This window comes from Phalacrocorax carbo, chromosome 2 (genome assembly GCF_963921805.1).
Source record: "Phalacrocorax carbo chromosome 2, bPhaCar2.1, whole genome shotgun sequence".
NCBI lineage: Eukaryota > Metazoa > Chordata > Aves > Suliformes > Phalacrocoracidae > Phalacrocorax > Phalacrocorax carbo.
The window spans coordinates 65,138,442-65,160,371 of NC_087514.1; the positions used below are offsets into that span (position 1 = coordinate 65,138,442).

At 38.4% G+C, this 21,930-nt stretch overlaps 1 long non-coding RNA gene across 2 annotated transcripts in view; it reads right to left on the minus strand.

The window, feature by feature from the left end:
* Positions 1-2,496: 2,496 nt before the first annotated feature.
* The window catches only part of LOC135311716 (uncharacterized), a 99,277-nt gene continuing 79,843 nt past the window's right edge, over positions 2,497-21,930 (minus strand). Inside the window, exons 1-3 of one of the 2 annotated variants that reach the window (XR_010371302.1) lie at positions 14,988-15,089; positions 7,314-7,404; positions 2,497-2,881 (exon numbers count right to left, since the gene is read on the minus strand). This is a non-coding gene — a long non-coding RNA (uncharacterized LOC135311716). Of the gene's footprint in view, positions 2,882-7,313; positions 7,405-14,987; positions 15,090-21,930 lie in introns of those variants that run through there. The other variant, XR_010371301.1, reaches the window with a different exon arrangement.

Sequence of the window (21,930 nt, forward strand, 5' to 3'; positions counted from 1 at the left end):
AGTTTAACAGCTTTGCTTATGAAATGACACAACTAGTGGAGTTTGTGTAAATTAAGCTTAAGGTGAGCTGATAGAGCAGGTTTTGTGCTCAGGAAATGACTGCACTCTGCTTGGCATCAGTCATTGCCTCCTGATCCCATCTCTGAAAGATCCCAACATTTTATATTTATTTACCAACACAAATTACATTGGCAGCCAGTCACTTCAAGCAATCTGCCTGGTCTGGTACAGCCAAGCATACAAGGTTTTAACAAAGAAAAATAAAAGATCTGTTCTTATTCAAAGAGTGACAGATATAGCCTTGCCCAGGCTCTTGGTCAGCCAGCTGGCACTAAATTACATCACACTTTAAGAAAAAAAATCCTCCTTATTTCATTAATACTTTCAATGGAGCTAACTATTACAGAAAACAATTATTGGCAGTGCAGTATCTTTACTTCAGCTAAACTGAATCTCTTTCTGTCTCTAACACATTTTTTGACACACCACTGAAATATGATGAACTGAAATGAAGACATGTATCTCTGTTGTGGTCAAGCTGTGTTCTCCTCACTTTGTTTTGATTCCAAATAAAAAACACAGCGGAGAAAAGGTCCTATTGTGGATTAAGGCAGGAATGAAGCAGCACAAGCAAGTAGAAAGATGTTCTTTGTTCTATAGGGCCCCTCATTTCCATAAATTTTTCATTCGGTATATTTGGTAAACTCCCATGCAGAATAACCGCCTAGTCATCCCGCAGAATAAATAAATAGGAAAGAAACATCACGGTTCATAATGAAGGGGTGTTTAAGCAAACAGGTAATTGTCAATTTTCAAGGACATTTGATTTGTAAAAAAGGAAGAGCATCTAGGGGCAGCATGGTGCAAGGGATTCGCCTTAGAGCATAAGGCATAAGGACACCTTAAGTGAGTTATTTAAAATGTTAGCTTTCAATTTCCCTATCAGTAAAATATGTTAATGATATGTGCCAAATGGGTGCTGTGAGGGTTAGTCAAGGAGCCAGTTTCTTGCTTTTGCACTTGCTGCGTGGCCCTGTGGACATCAGCAGAAGTTTTTCCCTTTAAAATAATGATTTGGGTGAACACACACACAGAGTGGCTCAAATCCACAGAGCACTACACTTCATGCAGATCAAAATGACAGTCACTTCTTAGCATGAGATGTGAGGTTTGTTGTACGTTGTCAAGCAAGGCTCATCTCACAGTCACATCTCATTACTCCCATAGCCTCTTTCTCAAAGCACTTCATCCTCTCCAGCTAGTAGGTACTGGCTCAGTTCAAAAGGTTAAACTGTTGTTTCCAAAGGATCCAGAAGTACGTGTCTTGACAAGGAAGAAAGCTACAACTCCCTGATAAATCATGCACACCACTTGGTCATGGGACTTGTGAAGTACAAAATTAAACTGTGTTCACATTGGCCCGTGCCGACTCATAGAAATGCAATATGGGAATCATTGTTTTAATCAAGTCACACGTTAGGTCTCTTTGTGAAATAAAAACTAAGGCGAGTTGTACAGGCTAGGAATAAATACTAAGGAAAAGAGAGTGGTCTGTGGAAATCAATCTCTCCTTTATATACTCCCAAATTATACTCATAAAGAAGAGGCCTCCAGCAGCTCTGTCAGTCACAATAAAGCTATCACTCTGAGATTTATTACAGGTTCTTTCCTTGTGTTTTCAATGGAAAACATCCTACAGGTGTGTTTGCATTACTACCAGTGATACATGAAGATTAATTACATGTCTGAGTGCTGAAATTCATTGACATATTTTCAAAGATTTAACCTGCATTCAAAGTCATGCCCTAAAAAAAGGGGCACTAGCTGGAAAAGTCAGAGCGGGAATAAAATACTTTCAGGGATCAAAGAGTAATCACCATTTAACTCTCAGATGCAGGAATGTAGCCCGAGCTTTCTCCCTGGTGCATTAAGGAAGCTCTGTGCTTTGCATTTGATCTCTTTTGACAAAATCCAAATTCTATTTTTTTCACTTTGGCTTCCCCCCAAAAAGATGTCTGCGTACAAAAAGCCTGATTTCCTAAACTCCTTGGGGTCCTTACCTGGGACAGCAGCAGTCTTATGCTAGCTATTCAGTCTATACAGAGAGCCAGAATCTTTTGGGCAAGGAGTCTCAATTGCAGCTGTCAATCCACAGCGCTGATTAAATTATTTTCCTCTGTGAGGAAAAAGTTTGTGATGATTAATTTCCTAGGATGGGAAATACTGCTCTTTCCCATGCCCTGGTCTCTCTTCCTCACTGGCCTCTCAAGACCAGGTAGAAACTGGAGTTCACTGTGTTGGGGAAAGTTTAGCAGAGACAAGTTTTCACTTCTATAGGGCAATAAAAGCAAGCACACCCGAGCTGTTCCCAGGAACGCAGAGACTGTCCCTGTCATGAGCTGTGGAGTAAACTTGTTTGGAAGGGGGAAATGTTTAAGGTCCACTTTGCCATGGGGATAGGCACATAAAATAGTAATCAGCTTTGCTGTAAAAAAAAGCTGCTATGTGGTTTAAATCCACCATCTTGACAAACATCATCTAAATAAGTTGCAGCAGTCCAAATGTATTGGTCCTGTCATGAGAACTGAAGGTAGACCAAGGAAGGATTTTGATTTACTGCTTTTCAAGGTCTTAGATGAACAAATACAGAGTGTGGTTTTTATTTATATTCTTGCAATTGATGCTAAAGTAGCACTTAGGCAATGAAGTATATAGGTTGCAATTGAAAAAGGAAAAACATAATCCCTAAACATTGTATATCTTTGTCCAACTAAAGAAATGAAAAATCTAACCAATACAGTCCAAAGTGTCTGGATCTTATTCAGCAGAAAATCAAACTTTCTGAGAGCTGGATCAGTGGTACAGTGGGGGTGGCATTGCCCTGGTGAGAGAAAGAAAAACAGGGATCCACTGCAAAGGCAGACATGTGTGCTTGTCTCACCACCTCCCTTCCCCTTCTCCTCTCATCACTCCTCCTGCCAGGGTCTGAGTCTTATTACCCACCAAGTCCTCTCAAAATTACACAATTAAACACCCTCCTTCCCTCCAATTCCGATAATCAATAGATTTGCGGGGAATACACTCACAAAGTCAAAGGGACAAGAATGAAGGTCTTGAAATAAGTTCATTATGAAGGGAATTCTAACACTAGTCAAAGGAAAGAAAATGTGAGAGCAGTAAGAAAACCTAACAAAATATTTCTAACTAAGCTGAGAGCTAGCAACTTTTCAGATCCAATATTGATATATTTTTTAATATCTTCAAAACAGCAAGATTTCAATATTTATTTCAAAAAAAAGATGATTTACCCTTACACAAGGTGCCAGAGTAGGTTCTTCCAAGAGTATCAACAGAAGACATATTAAAATAGGACTACACAAGACAGAAGAGTTATGAGTCAGCTTAAGGCATTTTCTGGATCATACTACATCCAGGACCTTTATCTGTCTTAAAGTCTTTTCTCCCTGTGCAGACACAGATTGCTGTATTGTCACTTTTCTTGCTCCTACGACCACCTGGAACTTACTGCTATTACCACTGCCTATTCTCTTGCCCAGGGAGCTGCAGAAGACCCACATTCCCTAAAACACAAAGTTGTTTAATTTTTCAACTCAGCCTTTACTAATGTAGGAGTTATATAGAGGCAAAGTTTTCATATGGCAGGGTGATGGTTTCCCTTTAATGAAGAAAGTTTAAAGTCTTGAAAAATTTATTAAATCCACCAGGTAAGCAGAAAGGCATTTTCTGGCAGCAGCCAGCCCATCGGATTTCAAATAATTACTCCAAAGCTACATCTGTTAGGACAAAAATTGAACATGAAAATTGCTGATCAAGGCTTATTGTCATGGAAGTACTGTCAGTATTGACAAAACTCAGAACCAAAACAGACACACAACAGCTTTGCAAGGCAAGACGACAGTCATCTAGCAGCTAATCTATGAAGTCAGCAGGTAAATCCAACAGGCTTAAATCTCATCATCCATTTGTGGGTTAAAATGGCACAGGAAAAAAAATGAACTTTTACTGAATGCAACGGGTAGGTTTTGATCCTTCAAAATGGATTATGCAAAACTTCAAGTTTTATTCAATGAATAGGCCTCTGTGCCATTAAAGCACAAGTGCTCATTTTAATGTCAAAAGCTATGTTTTTGCAAGTGTAATAGAGTTTCTCAACTCCAACCCAGCAAATGCAAGCTCTCCCGGTAACATTCCCTGCAACAGTCCTTGCAAGTAATATTCCCTGCAGTATTCTGTGTTACCGGGGCTGGCCCTCAAGGACACCATGGATTCTTCCATCTCCAGTGTCTAGAGTTGCTTTCTTTACAATTATATAAAATCTTCTATGTTCATGTACAGATCTTTTGTGGGCACAGGCAACTGAAGCAAAAGGGAATGATACATCCATGTCCAGCTTGTTTGCCTATTATTGTTATTTAAAAAAAAAAAACACGTTTATATATGCTAAAATTAAAAAATTAAAGAAAAATATTTTTTTATAAAATGTGTTGCGCAATTTTTGACAGTATAGCATTTGGCTTCACTGTTTTGCCCATGTATTTAAATTCTTTTGTCAGTGTGGGTCTTTCACATAGCAGAATGGAAAGAAAATGTTTGTAAAATTGGAAAACCTGATTTTAAAAACTAAACGCTAGCAGAGCTGCTCCAGGACAGATTGAGGATCTAGTATTGACAAACATAATTCCTACAATTTAAAAGTCTCTTTGGTCAGGGCAATAAAACATAATCCAAAAATATACGATAATTTATTACTGTCTACAGCAGATCATGACTCACAAAAGTTTGCATTTTTTCTGACTTTTTTTCTATATATTAAAAACAAAGATCAGTAAAGCGAGAAACTGCACATGAGGAGTGAATTTTGAATTCTGTTTAAGATCACAGGACTTCTACCAGAATGAATTGCAAGGATCCCAGAATTCTCTGCAAACACAGTACAACCTCCTTGTACACAAAATGAAGTCATACTAACCAAGGAGCTGGAAATTACTAATTTGCAAAATAATTTCAAATTTTGTAGGAGAGTCAGGTTTATTGCAGTGTGGAATATGACGGTGACTTTGTTTACAGGGAATCAAAATTGCCCCTTTCTGAGAAAGGCTAAAGATATGTGGTAAAAAGTTTACCTTTGGAGAGCTTAGAAGGAAAAAGCTCATGCTTCATTGAGTGTAAAGGAAATTCTATCCCAAACATGTTTACCTGATAAACTAAGTAAAAAATTAAGTTAAATTCGTTTTTGCTGGAAGGGGAGCAGTGACAATACTAGGAAAAATCCTAATTATTTGGAGATTAAGCCAAGAATTCTAGGTGCACTTAACACATCATATCAAAAGACATCTAAATACTGCTGGTCAGGAGTCAAAGCTAGACATTTTCTGATAACAGAATCTTACTTCCTAGCAAGATAAATCCAGTTGCCTTTGCTTCCTAGTGATATTCAAATAAAAAGTCACCTGATCTTACATACATTCATCAACAACTCTTCCTCTGAATTTTTAATTTCGGTGGAAGTTTTCCTGAATAAGAATTACAACATCAAACCAATAGATATGAAACACTTGCCCTGTGTATTTCTTGTAGCAAACAGTTGCATTTTGTCTAATACTTAGATTGTAACCCTTAAGGAGAAAGACTGTCACTCTGTTACACGTTTATAAACTACCTCCTTTAATATAATTCAGGCCTCAAGATGCTACTGCAATAGTTAAGGCATTTTTTTTTATATATGTATATTTCTCTTCCAATCTTGGGAAGAGCAAAAAATACATTAAAATGTATACCAAATTCATATTCGTTTGAATTCAAAGTGGATTCTTCATTCCATTTAGCCCATCACTAATCAATTTTATATTGTGCATAAAGGAAACACACAAATCAAAAAGGTAAGGGATAATCTGTAAAACATACCTGAGATTTTTTTTTCCCTAAAATTCTACTTCTTTACTTGGGAGCCAATATTGCTAGGAAGAAAATAAACACAAATAATTGATCATCTTAATATTTGAACTGCAATCTAGAGGTGGGGAAAATATTTGGAGATATGCTTTGGCCAAGCACAGTCTCTGCTTACTCTCAGTTATTTCGTGACCGTATAAATCAAGCATAAAGTATAAAATCCCTTGCAGTATCAATGTTCTGGAATTATTTTGTATGCATAAGGACCTGCCTTTCTGGCCAAGTCAAAACTGTGGTATGTTTTTGTGTAATGGATTTAAAGCCTAATCATAAACTTTACTATTTCCGTTTCATAAAGTTTGTGTACCTTCTTTCACTTTCTTCAGCATAAGTATACAGCACCATTCATAAAAATAAAACATTTTAAAAGTCCTTTCAAAAAATAGCATCCATCTCATAATCTGTCTTCCACTCTCGAGACCAAGAGGGTAGAAAGAATCTACAGTGTCCATGATATTACTTGATGAAACAATTATAACACACACAGAAACTATAGCAAGTAGGAAATGTGAAAACCTATACACAGCAGCACATACCATAGCCAGGTAATATTACTGAGTCATCGGGAAATGTTTGTTTCAAGAACTTGGAAACTGTCAGTGCATATAGCAGCATCACTAGTTTTAAAGTCACAGACAGATACAACATCAAAATAATTTAAAATTTCTGCCCCCTGAAGAAACCATGTCATTAAGGCTGGGTCAGTAGCTGCCTATTCAAGCATGGTTGATGATGTTCTCAGGTAGTAAAGGGTTCATATGTCTACACTGGTGAACTGTTACAACATTGCTTGATATCAGTGTGGTCTATCCTGAGTAGCCAGAATCTCTCAGCCTTTTCCAGGTATGGTTTGTTCTCCAAGGAACTTGTGCCATAGTTCACATGCAGGAACCCAGTTTTGGAGGCTTACTAGTAGACAGTTCATTAACAGTCACTGAGGCCATGAGAGCCAGCCTCCATGCCAAGGAATATTCTTAAACATGTCCAATTTACCAGACTAGATGTAATTGAGTCTCTCTAGATAAGAAAGTAATTTTGTTTCAGAAATATTTCCAATGTCCTGAACCACAGAAGCCTTGGATGTTATGGACAAAAGCCCAGCTCCTCATAACTTGTGCATACAGCCATGGGCAAATCATGCCCATGAGGAAGGTGTCGTAGCCTTTTTGCAGAGACTTGAAAGAAAAAGTACCATGACAATTGTCTCTCTTCCACACTTTTTTGCTCCTGTTATTTCTGGCCTTCGCAAACATTCAGGACAGCCCAAAGGTTCAATTACACAGCAGGACCAAAGCAGCTCAAAGATTGAAACAGTTTGCAGAATTGAACAGGTTTTGTACCTGTTTGCAGAGTTACTGTAGTTCCTATAGATCCATTCCAATCCCACAGAGTCTTGCAGTTTGAAAGCTGTGGATTCAGCATCAAGGTGATCTATCAAAATAAAAAAAAAGAAGTAATAACAATAATTTAAAAAATGATTGACATGAAAATCGTACTTCATGTCACTTCACACAATAGGGCTGGAGCTAGTACAGCGTGACTAAAACTTTGACATATATACCAACACTTCAGATGAGGGATGCAGGACAAACTCATGTTATCTGAGGATTTTAATGTTTTCATTTGGATCTTATACATTTTCATGTTAAGCACTGACAATCATTTAAGCTACAAGTCTAGACTTGGCCATGGAAATGTTTTCTGAGCCTGGTGTTAGCCAAGTTTTCAATGGGGTGACATCACTTTATATTGGGTGAGGATCTTGACTAACAGTTTAAAAGGATGGCATAAAATAAGAAAGAGAAGAAAGCAAAATGGTAGTCAAGGTTACATGAACTCATGCTACTATTCTTCTGTTAATGAATAGCGGAGAATGCTTTTCTTAATGATGACATAACTTGTGACTGGCCTGAATTTTGCAGATGAAATCAGTATCACTTCTGGCATGCAATAAAGAAACTTGCTTATAGTAGTAGTATGAAAGGAGAAGCAGCGGGAAAGGAAAGAAGTTGCATAATTTGTAGGGATTAAATATATATCTGAAATTGCAGTACAGATGCAGATGCAGCATTTAAAATTTAAACAAATACTTCAGACGTTTCTAGATATGTTACGTTATTTTGCAGACATTTCTACATGCTCTCAAAGAGTATAAAATAGTATTTAAAAAACACAAAACTTCACATAAACAGAACCCAACTCATCACTCATCTCTCCACCAGTGGCATATTTCCCTTTAGTGTTTCAAAGCCATAGGAGCAAGGGAGTATCCCTTGGTAACTCCATGACACAGTGTATTTTATTGGTCAGCAATGTAGAGTGTATATCTAAACATCCTGTCTCAGACACAATTAGAGATGCTGGCAGTGACCAGCCCCTAGCTCTGTCACAAGCAAGGAGAAGGATTCTCAATTTCTGCCCTCTTCTGATGTGAAGTACAAATTTCCCACACTGTTCAATGTGATAAATGTGATTTTTAGGGTTTTTTTTTAATTACTGCAACTGAGCGTGTGTGTGCGTGTGCGTATACATATATCCATGCCTATCAGTATCAGTCAGGGAATTCGAAATTGCTGTGATGGGAGTATTTAGAAGACTGACAAACCAACTTCAAAATAACATTTTAGTAGACTGACATTCATTAATGACAGTTTGTGCCAATGGTTAGCCTTACATATTATCACCACATAGCTTTGCATGCACAAAACTTTTAGTCCACTATAGGCTGAATTAGCTGTGAGTATGCAATATCATGGAGGTGATGCCCCAGTGGCTGCAGTACTCAGTGGTTGAAGCTGAGGAAGTCAAGGTGATAGGGCTTGAGAGCCCTTTTATGGACAAAGTTTCTCTGGATGTCTGATGCTTTCTGCAGCTTGCTCCTCTCCCAGAAAGGAGTCCCATCTACTCCCAACGCTGCTTATCTTGTTTTCAGCTTTGCTTGTGTATTCAGTAGGATATCCTGCCTATTTGCTGTCCCTTGTGCTTATCTTGTTCTTTGTTCTTTATCTTGTAAATTCTGTTACTTGGGTTGCTGTTTATATGTTTTCCCACATTTCTAACTTGTAACTACACAAGGTTTTGTTTACCTTTTGGTGGACACATTGTTCACATACTTAAGTGAGTTACTTACACATTGTGTTTGGCCATGCCATGACGTGTTAAATATATATATATGTTGTTGGCTATGCTATTTTAGAATGCTTCTAGTTGGGTTCAAGGCAAGCAAATATTAATTCAGTCCCAACTACGATTGTACTATAATGTGTATCCTCACCCTAACTATCAAAATAATTTATGGGTGTCACAGCCTCTGGTTAGCTACAATGCCTACAGTTGCCAGTTGGTGTGGTGGTGATCTCAGGTAAAACCATTCTCTGTGGCAGAAATAAGCAACCAAAGAGCTGTTCATTAGACAGCTAGAAGAACAGAATAATCAGTACACCTCAGTAGTGCGTTTTAAAACAAAATGATTACACCTGCAACACCACTTTCTTTAGTCGGTACAGTGTCACTGTAGAGGTGGTCTGCAGTGTTCCTGAAATAAAATCTATTTCAGAGCTGAAAAATAGAGATTTTGTGAAGATGACATTACACAGGGATTCACTATTCATAAAATGAAGTTATTCTCCCTTGTGCTGCAGAAGCTGTTAAATTAAAGAACACAGTAGTTAGTAACTTTGATGTAGAAAAGAAGGCAAGAGAGAAGAGAAGGATAAGTGTTATCATCAGCCTGTCTAAGGGAGAAGCAGAAATAACAGATGCAGGAATAGACTGATTTTGACTTAACTAAAACACTTTTTTCAGCCTTAATGAAATTATTTCCTAGCCCTGATGTGCAATGGAGTCAGCAGCAGAGGCTCTTTGCTTTGATACAGACCAGCAAGTGAGAAATGACATGCAAGTATGTTTAGGAAACCTGACATGACAGCTGGTTACCTAGTCTCTCTACTCCACAGATGTACTACTGCACTGGGGAAGAAAAGACATCAGTCATACTCTTCAGCCAGAAGGCAGAGGAGGATCATTTCAGGAAAAGTTTTCACAGCTTCTGTGAAAAAAATGGAAGCCATGCCAAGAAAAATTGGATGCTGGGAAACACCCAGAAGAGCCTTTCTGTGAATAAAGTTCACCTCTGGGGATACCAATGGTGCTTGCTGAGGACACCCTTGCAGGAGCTGTGCCAGGGAGCCAGGGCTACCCTAGCCCATGGACAGAGCGGGCCAGGTCATCCACAGTGCCCTTCAGCTAGGGCAGGCAATCAGCAGTTCTCAGTAATCTCATTATCATTTCTCTCTTCTCCAGTTAAATAAACTCTCTGTAATCAGCGACACAGACAGAAGACGTGTATCAGTAGCAGAAAGCCAGGTAGGGTGAGGGGGATGTCGGGTGGGGGGTGGTGAAAGCATGTGCAGAAGCACAGCGGGGCAGCTGTAGCTTTCCCATCTGCCTCATGCATAGCAGTGAGTCTCTGAGACCTCTGTTCCCCAAAAACCCACTGCTGCAGGGACTTGCGGTGCACGCCACCTCATGAAGATCCAAGATTCCTATTACTCACAAGCAGCGAAATGACAGAAGGCAAATTTGTCCCCAGTACCAGCACCTGCCAAAGGATGAATGAACACTGCATATGTCCTTGGGCTGTCTTAAAAGGCTGCCACTGACAGTGGTAGGAATTACTGACCTACCTCCAATATAAACTTGGCCTTCGTGGAAGGAGGGATGTGTAATGCATACTTTCTGACTGCTCTGTCAGTGATCTCAGTCCTGACCCAATGGGTCTAGTCAGAAATTAGTGGGCTTCTAATTGCTTTTTAATTTAAAGCAATTACAAAAGGGGGCACTACCAAACGTCATTTGTACTTGTGGGATCACACATGGTGTTTAACTGGGAAAAGCATGTTGGGCAATTTTTTTCATTAGAAATCTTACTCTACCCATAGCAAATGCTGGAATACCTAAAAATCAGAATTTATATGGCAAGTTATATGGGCATTTTTATCAGCAGATGTTTATTTTGTTTGGAATATTGAAGTGAAAAACAGACTCAACCATTTAGACTGGCCTGAAACTTATGATTCATGCTCTTAGCTTTGCGGCATTGTTCTTTATTGTTTTAGCCACTTAAGAAGAGACCATTGTTAAAGGTTAACTGAGCCAAAGAGGCATCTAGAAAGAAAATAAATTCCTGATGCCCCTTTATCTTCCTTCAAAATTTACAGCAGTGTGGAACATGACCTTGAGAAGTCACATTAACTGACACAATGAAGACCATGGGCTTGCAGTCATTGTAGACAGAGATAAGTTTTGTCCAGCAACAACTTTGCAGATTGTGAGTCAGTTCTCACTAGAGTAAGGCTTTTCTGTGATTGAAAAAACACTTTGTCCCTGCCTAGACACACTGTGTAGTCACGGTCGTTGTTGCATTAGTTAACGTGACTTCTCAAGGACATGCTTTAACTTGTCATCCTGTTCCAGTGAAGTCAAGCCCACTGAGAGGGACATCAAGAGGGTATTAGCAAAGTATGGGGCTAGCTCCATCAAAAAGGACAGATTCTCCTGCAGCAGTTCATAATAGCGAAGTGACATCTCTGCATTGCCTTTTCAAGCCCACAATGTTATCTGAAGTGACATCTTCATGTTGCAGCATGAAGCCCGTAGTATTATGTGGAGTGACGTCTCCACAGAACTGACTGAAGCCCTTGCTAATTGCAACTCAGTCTCGGGAAAAGACTTTTGCGAAAACATTACTGAAAACCCTCTGAGGAGGGCAGGCACCAGCTAGCAATGCTAAGTAAGCCCCAAGTACCAGAAAGTGGTTAGTCCTGTTAACAAAAAACTAATGTGGGATTTTTCCCCTGAGTTCAAAAAAGCAGATCGCTTTTGATAAGAAGAATCCATTGCTCTGTTTCTCTGAAAAGAGAAAAAGCGCTTCATTTTTCCTTTTGCATATATGTTGGGGGGGAAAGTAAACATCTTCCCTGCACTTACAACCATTCAGATATGCTTAAGCTAAAGTAAAACATGCAACTTTCTTCCCTGAAGAAAATCTTGAGTCATACATGATCGCAGATTCATGTCTATCCTTTACAGTTGGGTAGTCTTCTTTCTTTGAAGATCTCACCAGGGCTGCCTCTTTAATTCTGGCTTTGATTTCTATTATCCCATCATCCCTACCTGCTCCCCAACAAAAGTGCCCAGCAGACTGGGAATGGACAGAAGTCGTCCAAAAAAGTGCTGGGATGGAGGTTAAGACTTGGGGGTCATTCAAGGTGTACAATGGGGGGGTGTGGGGGGTGTGTGGGTGTGCAGGGGGGGGATAATAAAACATCACATTTGCATCAGCTTGGCTTCCAGCCTTCAGAAGAGAAAGGGCAAAGAGGAGATACTCTTTCTTAGTACTTGAGAGCAGTTATTTTATATATTTGTAGACCATTACAGGAGGGCCAGGAATCTGTTTTTGAGTACTAGCCAGTATTCTCAGATAGCCAAATTTCAAGTGCTTGACTCAAGTTTTACCTTAGTTAATGACCCTTATTCTGAAGTTACCTATTTTTGCTGGTTTTAAGTCACTTCAGAAGTAAAGTATGTTACCAATGCGGACCTTGTCCAAGTCAGATCTCAGCTATTAATAATTTGTTTTCAGACTTACATTTTCAATCTTGAAGTGATTTGATTTTTATCCTACTAAGTTCAACTAGCATCTTTACTCACAGATGGTGTTTCTTAGACATATACTTTTAATAATTCTAAGCGTAGGGAAAGGAAAAGCTTTCCCCTTTCAGAAATTTTCTGGGGCTTTTTTACAGACTCATACATACTTCCTTCTGCTATACCACTGGAAATTTTCTCTCCAGCTGGGTATATTAAAAATTGTTATATTTACCAGGAACCTACGTTTTGTTTATCTTATATGGGTCTAGTTCAAATTGGCAGTGACAGAAAAGTTACCTATTATGTAGTACAGGGGAATTCAAACTTGCTGCACCAGTTACTCTCAGCACTGACCTGATGCAATTTAAGGGACAAGGTGAATACCCATCAGTAGGAAAATGTCATTATTCACCACAAATAAACAGAATTACCTGTTCTTAAACAGTAAGGTCATCTGTTTCACATTCTATCCACCTTGGCCTGATTAGAGCAAATTAGATTCTGTGCTAATCAGCTCAAGACATGTGCTGAAAATGTAAAAATCCGTTATTTGATTTTCTTGCAGTAGTTCTCACAGAATTTGTATGCCCAGTGAAGAATGCAAAAGTATTTAACCTTGGTAGGACCCGATCTTGCCACCCTTTGGGATTTATTCCGAATGGTCTTATCAGGTTAAATAGGACCCCTCACACAAGTGAAGAGCGCATAATGGGCATAGTGGAAAGGTGGTTTTACAATCTGTCAACAGCATCTTTTTAGTTACTTACTTGCAGTCAAAACTGTACCTTGTGCGCCCTAATTTTGCCAAATTCAGAAATTAGTGGGTTTAGTTGCATCTTTTCAATCCTACCAGGAATGAAGTGGCAAGACCAACACTGGACAATTATCACTTTATATTAGAATGAGACTCCATTTAGGCATGAAAGGACAGGGGACACTTAAGTAAGTTCTTTTTTAATTTAAATTTCATTAGTTTTGCATGTTACATTTGTCATGGCTGTACTAAAATAAAGTCCTAAATCAGGTCATCTATGAAGAATGTGGGAATGAGAGTCTAAGTAGATGGTTTCTATTCTTTGCTTTGCTATTCCTTCCCACATGAGCTTAGGCAAATTGTATAAATGTCTTTTTCAGCTGCTAAATGACAAAAATAATGTGTAATATCCTCTGAGAGTTTTACTTCACTTGTAGAGATTAATTGCATTCAGACTCTTATCTATACTCAGTAAGACCCCTATATATGCACACTCAAAAGATGTGTTTATTAACAGCATTTTGTAATTTGTTATGTCATCATTTCAATATATTTCCATGTCCCACTACATCAGGACTGTATCCATTGACCTCCAAGAGATTCACATCTCTGCTTCATAGGTGACTGCCTTAAAATCAATATACATTTAAAAAACTCATATTCCTAAAATACGTTTTTTAAAAGGTTGGGGGGGCTTATTAGTTTTGTTAACCTCTCCACTCCTATGAGAATATTTACTCTTATTATCAGTAAAAAGGGACAGGAAAAAAATTAAGTTATCTATGTAATTTTATTTTTTTACCTCATGTTTCAGAGCAAGAAAAAAGCAGGGAAGTCCTAATCAAAATACTCGAATCTGGATAGGAAAAATAATTTCATGCTTACAAAGGCCTAGGATCTTGTTTATGTGAGACTGGAAATTTTTGTGCAAATGATCTCTAAAATATGGGGAGAATCCATTTATTTCTCTCATTATTTGGATAGCTGTAGTCAATGCTTGTAGGATTTGCAGTCTTCAATACAGAGGTTAAATTAAAGAGGGGAAAAAAAAAGCATATTCCTTAGTGTTCCACATAACTCGAATCTTCTCGGTAATCCTGCCATAACTTGAGAAACAGTGGTATTTCAGGCTTTGGAAATCTGTGTTTTCAAAGCCTAAATGGGTTGAAAACAAATCAATGCAACTTCAATCCAGTACCAGTTAATTTTTAAGAAAGGCACAGACCCACCCTACCTTTTCATACTTTCTTCCCAAACCAGGTCTATCAAGGAGAGGGTGCCGGTGACTTAAACTCTGTCATCCAATACGCCACAGTGGGACTGCAAGGATATCCCACAGTCACCTGAATGCATAAAGAGGGCAGTAACTTGGACTCTCTGGTTCTTGCTTCTGGTCATACCAAACCATAAAACTGTCTTATGAATTGCAATTAAATTTATTCCATTCAGGCCTGAAAGATAAACTGACAAAGCAGAGATTGAATGAGTTTACAGGTCAGAAGTAGAAATGCTGCATGGACACATATTTGACCTGTTAGTTTGTGTCTAGCACAATACTAGTGCAATTATCCTACTTTAAAATTTCAGATTAGTGATGTCATTCTATTACCTTTGCTGCATCAGAGGTGTGGGGACATCTCTCCATTGGCTTTAACTGCACAGTGTATGAATACAACATCTGCAGGGTGATCTGTGCAATAGCATCCCATCAATAATCTGGGAAAAGTGAGAGTAATAGTAAGAGTCTTTTTATTTCAAGGTAAAGATGCTCTAAGTCTGTCCATCCAGGGATTTCCCTCATTACAGGTGAATTCAGGGACACTTTGAGGGTCAGAGCCAGGAGACCAGACACTACGTAAATTCCCAAAATAGGGATGAAAAAAGAATTAGTGGCACAATGACTTGTTACTGGATGAATTTCCCTCTAACCGGGAACTGCTTCATTAACACATACCCTCTCCATATCGCAAGACTAAAACCAAATAAATCAAACCCTGGCTAGACTTAACCAATATTTTTTGTCATCATAATGTCTCTTTTTCAAAAGAGTTACATGATTCAAGTTCATTTTAATAGTGAGCAATGAAGAAATTACAGTTGTTTCCATTCACACATAGCTCTAATGGGAAAAGCTTGACAGTAACTGCTGTTGCAAGAAATTCTTACTTTTTCAGGAAAGGCACCAGTGTTCCTACATGGGTAATTACATCCTGATTCTGAGATTTTCCAGAAAAAAAATGAGACAATAGCTTTGTCCCCTCGCTTGGAGAGGACTAACTGGAATAAAAAAAAAAATCTCTTCAGGTTAAAAAGATTTTTTCAAAAGTAAGTGATTGTGATGGAAGGAGTAGATTACATCATTCATTTCCATAGCAACAAAACTTGTAAAATAACAAAGCGACTAAACTTGTAAAATAACAATAATGTTAGCAGAAGTTGTTTGAAATAGCTTCCTTGTTAGTTGGTATAAAACTCCAGTGAAAAGATGAGACAGATAAATAGAAAGATTTGCTCTTTCTATTGAGGGTTGATCCACTATTTGTCTTTCTTCTTGATTTTTTCCCCCTTCATATTTTGAACTTCTTTGGAACAAAGAAATACCCCTTCGTCTCTCTGATAGCATAAAAGCATTTCTTTCTTCTTCATTCACTCTTCCTTGGCCTCTCACTCTACCTCCCCCATGCTCGTCTTCCACTTTCTTCTTTTGTGAGTTTTCAGCTATCTTTATCATTTTCTTTATCTAAATAAAATTTTTAATGTAGCCAACAAAAGAACACACGAAACATTGGAATTAAAAACAGAAGGGTAAATCCCAGAATAAGAATCACAAAATATCGAAATGCTCATTGCTGAGGAAATCTCACTGACAGCCTGTATCAACAAGGACTCCTTCAGTTTTACTTTTCCTCTCAAATACTACTATATTCTTCTTTAATTAAAGCTGGATTTAAATGTTGAGGCAGTCTAAGAGGAAAATGCTTATCTATTGAATTCAGAGCCTTTCTGAATCTTCTGCTGCATAAAACCCTCTGTTTACTCACAATAAATAGAAACCTGTTCTGTAAGTAAATCCAGTAGATTTCAGCGTGACCACTCTCAAAGTAAGTTGTTAGCAGTAAAAAGGATAGTAGGTTCAAACTTGTTGGGAAGCGTTGCACTGAAATAACTCTAGAAATGCTATGAACTTTGCTTTACAGCCAACGACTTTTTTTACAAGAAATGTGGAAAACATTAGCTAAAATTGTGTTGGTCTGTACAATTTTATTCTGTTAAAGACAGGTTTTATGATACATTTAGCCTTTTAAATGACACTAATAGTCTCTGGAGACACATGGTCTTTCCTGCAGTTCAACAATTAAGTCTATTTCAATGTTATTTGGATAAGTTGAAACAATTCAGTTACTGTATGTCTGCTCAGTGGCATGTACTGTAAGGCTAATGGAAACCACCTAGAGTTAACTAAATAATAAGGCTTTAGCCAGCTGTAGACATCTACCTAACTATTGGAGGGAAGGTTGAAAACTGAGGGGGTGGAAGGGGTCATTTTATTGGTAGAGAAACGAGTGTATTTTTCATCTCTCATTCCACACATATGCACCCCTCCTCCCATCCACCACCACACACACACTTCAAAAAAAGTGCCCCAGAATTTACACAGGTCATAAGTCTGAGCTGATAATGAGCATGATTAATCACAATTGTGTTTCTGTTTTTCTTTTCTCTCTCTGCTTTTGAAATGTGTTACTTGCTAAATTGTACTAGTGGGGTTTTTAGATGTGTATGCATAAATATACACATCATGCAGCCCTTACATACGTATATACACACACACGTGTGTGTGTGTGTGTGTGTGTGTATATATATATGGCATGTTCTGAATTGCTCACACTTTTGTGTAGTAAGTGTATGTTTTTATATAAATTATCGTATGTTGCTATGGCTAGACTGCTTCCGCTACCAAAGTAGCTCTTTTAGACCTAGCTTAAATATCCCTACAGTAAGCTACTATGTAGACATATCTATAATCAGACTTCTACCACATGACAAAAAAAAAAAAAAAAAGTGAGAGGAAGTAATTAAGAGGGCTCCAGATTTAAAATCTTGGCTTTATTTCAAATCCCAAGCCTTGGACTAATCAGACATAAGAAGGATAAAAGGTACAGAGGGAGCTAAATTAATCACAGGTTAAACTGTCTAATAGCTTTCCATCAACCTGTACTAAGAGTGGGAAGAAGCAGAAGTGTACCAGTATAAATCTACTTTAACACACCTGAGTTTCCCAAGATTTTCGGATCTTAAGAATCAAACTGAAATTCAAAGTATGTCACTTATTTCTTTGGGGTCAGTTAAATTGGTGTTAAATCTGTGAGGCTGCTGAAGCACGTCATGAATATTGGTGTAATATAGGATAAACCATGGCCTGTCCTTTACATGAACTACATGAGGAGACTTGTCTGATCATGGCATACCACTGGAGATACAGCATTAGAGATTAATAGCAATCCAAGGTATGAAAACTTCATGCACCATGTGGCCTTTCAGGTCTAGATGACCTGAGGAAAATTTAAAACAAAATCATAGAAAACAGATGTGTTCTTCAAAATTATTTTTGCTGCCAAAAGCTTGACACTACACACATGCTAAAACAAAATGTTGGTGAAGACTATTCCAATACTGCTGAAGTTACTCAGTCGAAATATTTAATAGTTGTGGGTGCAAGGTGAGGCAATCTACCCTCTGAAAGTGAATTTTGCCTAGGAAACCCTCTCATCCATCAGGACCAACACCAGAGAGATTTTGGGGTGGAAATTTTGGCAAAGGACAGCTCCAAATGGTTCTTCAATATTCATTTGTCAAGGATGGACTTAAAACTCACTTTCTGCCAAAAAAACCCCACCCAGATAGTTGAGTGGCTCTACTTACACCACTGCCCCCCACATCAATGCCAGGTCCAGGGCCACAGTCCGGATCTACCAATACAAACAATTGCAAATGCACAAGGCTCCAGATGAGATGGGTTGCATACATCCAGAAAGCCAGTAAATCCTACCCAAAGCAGCCAAATAGTAACACATGGATAAAAGTGATGATCTAACACCAAATTCAGTAGGGTTGGAAGGTCTACAGTGCCTTTCTCAAGGGCTTTGCTTGTTTGAATAGATTTGCTGTAGTGATGACCCTCCTGTGAACAGTTACAGTATGGTTTCCTCAGAATACTCCTGCCAAGACAAAGCCATTAACTATACTGAACATTCAACTTTGGGGTAGTCAACACTTAATTTGATGTAGAAATTATTAGAATGTACCATTACAAACAATTAGTTCCTTTGACAGGGAAGTGTCTTTTTACTAGAGTTAAAGGGTGGCAGTTTATGAAGACCGGACTTATCCTTCTGCATTTATTTAAGAATTTTCAAGGGGCATCAGGAATACAAAATAAGGTCTGTGGAAGAGCTTTTCTTTGATCTAACACAAACAGACTACTATTCTGCAAGCTGCAAAAGTACATTTTAATTACCACAGTGAAAGCAGATGTAAAATCAATAAGGTGTTTTATTTCTCTCATTGATATGTATAAATACTTACTTTACAGCAAGGTTAAGCTGAGTTTTCTGTCATTAAATGTAAGGATTGATGCAGGCCATTCAAACCATGTTAGAGCAACAGAGAACAGAGTAGCCCTCCATGTCACACCATCACCTGAAAATATTCACCCAATGCTTCAGAAACTATTGTCTGGGCTATTCAGAAATTTCTGTCATCACCCAGTTGGGACTGAAAGCTATAATGGATAAAACTTTATTACAAATAAGTGGATCAGCCATTCCAGTTTTTATAAAACTCTGCTTGCTTGTCTTAATATATGAGGTAGTTCAATTACTGTAGAATTTCTTGGGGATGTCTTATTTTAATAGAAATATTAATTCTATGCACAGAGGATGTATAGAAATTGATGGTCAGTTCCTGTTGTTCTTTTTAAGCAGAGATGGATCCAGTTCAGAGCCTCCCACTTAAACTCTTTCAAACTTTGAGGAAAATTCAAGCTGCATTCGTAGGTATCAAAGGCCTAGTTTTCTGCGTTTATTTATTTATTTTATTAGGAGCAAGAATCACAGTCCACTATTGTCCTCGACTGACTTCAAGCAGGTTGTCTCCCCTCTCACTAGGGTTCTCATTTATCTAGGAGAAATCAGAAGACCCCTTTATCCCCTAACGTCCATCTGTCAAAAACACTGATTATCATTGCTTCCTATCGCTTTTTACTTCAGTCTGAATGGAAACAGACTTTGAAAAACTCCACATGAAGAAAGGCTGGCCCAGCCACAGCAGTGCCTAACTTGAGACGTCACTAGACTCTGCTTCTGCTACAACTGTGTCTGAGACACTAGACAGAACAACAAGCCCAAAACTTCAGATGACTTTAAACATTTAAGCGTGGCCTACCTAAGCACTGAAATCTAATGCAAAGTTTTGCATTTTAAATCTTTATAGATGTTATACCTCAGTTTTCCCTGTTAGAAGCCTTTTCCTTCCATGACAGTGGTGCTGGGAATATGCATTCAAAGCTTAGAGGCACGCAAATGTGTTAGAAATAGGTGCCACATAAGTACTACTGATTCAAAGCCAAATCCACATTATTCCTACAATTTTGTCCTCATTTAGAAATTGGTTTAAATGAATATCTCACTATTTTACAAGGCTTTGAAACTGCACCATTATGTACATACTGCCCAGATGACAGTCCAGTCTGCTCTACAAAAATCTGTACAATCTCTCTTCTGCTTTTTAAGAAGTACTTTCTGTATTTTTAAATTTCATTTTAGGTTTGTTTACGACCTGTTTTCACACATTCCTCATGTATTCCATTGTGAGGGCTGCAGGAAAGAGGTACTTGCAGTGTCTGTACGATGATGTGCAGAGGGACTCGAACTACAAAACATCTGGTTATACTGTACAGACAGGGGAACCATGGAGGCAAATTTGCCAGTAGCAGAATGTTAGTCTTGAATAAATTAGAAGGGAGAAATCATTCACAGGCTCTTTTCTAGCAAAATTATATGAATATGAGATTAACATGGGACAAAAACCCAGGGAGAATAGAACCCTTATGATTCAAAACGCAGAAATATCAGAGGCAACATGGCACAGAAATAAGGAACAGTAAGTATAAGGATGCTATGTTTCCTTTTTTTTTTTTTTTTTTTTTTGCTTTTTTTACTGCAGTCACAGAAGATGAAATGCATTATCAAGGTATATGCTTTAAGGGGCCAATTTTCAATCTAATGGAGTCGATGGAAGAAAACATCGAGTTCAATGATGCAACCTAATGTCCTTAATGAAAAAAGTAATCTCATGTTAGGACCCACTTTTGAACGCATTTAAGTTGATGGAAATCCTTCTTTTGATTTCAAAAGTACCAGATTAATATACCAAATATTCAAAAAGAAAGACATCTAGAAGCTCTCTTTACATGGAGTGCATCCCATCTATTAAAAGTTTAGACTGAGTAATGGAGAGGCCAGTGCACGATCCCACAGATATGATCAGACTGCCCATGCATCTAAAACAATTGTGGGCTCAGACACCAGCAGGGCAATTGTACCTGAATGTCTTTATGTTTAACTCTTTGTGCCAATAAAATTTTCTCTGACATTTATGGATCCTGCCATTTTAACTTACTGTAGGCTTATGCTAAAACTCCAAGGAAGAGGCATAATTTTTTCTCTCCCTGTATACTCTACCTCAATAAGGGACAATTCATTTTACTCAGACTATTCTTTTTTAATATCACTGTAGCTCTGAGACCAGGCAGAGAAAATATCAACCCAAATGCTTAAGGAGGGAGAGGCTGGCGGTGGGGGGAGGACATGGAGGGGAGAAGATTATGACGGGAAACGACTGTGGCTAGCCCTTTTTAAAGCAAGAGCAACTGCAAGGAACATGGTTCTCCTCAGTTCAAATTCAGAAAGCACAATTTGGTAAAGTTTGGTAAAGGTTACCTCCAAAAAAAACCCAGAAGTTCTGGTGGATTCAAGAGCTAGGTGAAATTTGTTTTGCCCCTGAGCTAAACAAGCTTTTAAATTAAAAAAGACAAATTCATATGGATAGGCATGAATTTTCTCAAAAGTGAGGGAAAGCCAATAAACTCCAGTTATTTTAGGCTACTGATGAGATGAGACCCTCTCTCCAGTCCGGGTCACTGAGACACAGTCACCAGGGCTGGACCTCTGCACTGGTTTGCTAGCGGTGCACATCGGCCACAACAGGTTGCCGGCACGAAGGTGGGAGGCAACGGCACAGACACCGAGAAGGGTAAGCATGCAACTCAGAAATGTGTTTCAGTACTTCCCTCCCTGGTACTAATCATAATCTAATCCCCTCATAATCATCTAACTACTCAGAGGACTCAGATTATTTAATGACACACCTGAATCTTGGAGTGCTAGAGGTCAGGAAGTGCAGTTTTTTCCATTACTAGAAAGGAAGAGAGCAAGAATTCCTGTTGCAGAAGACAGCAGAAAGAGGAAGGGGAGCACAACTTCCACATAACC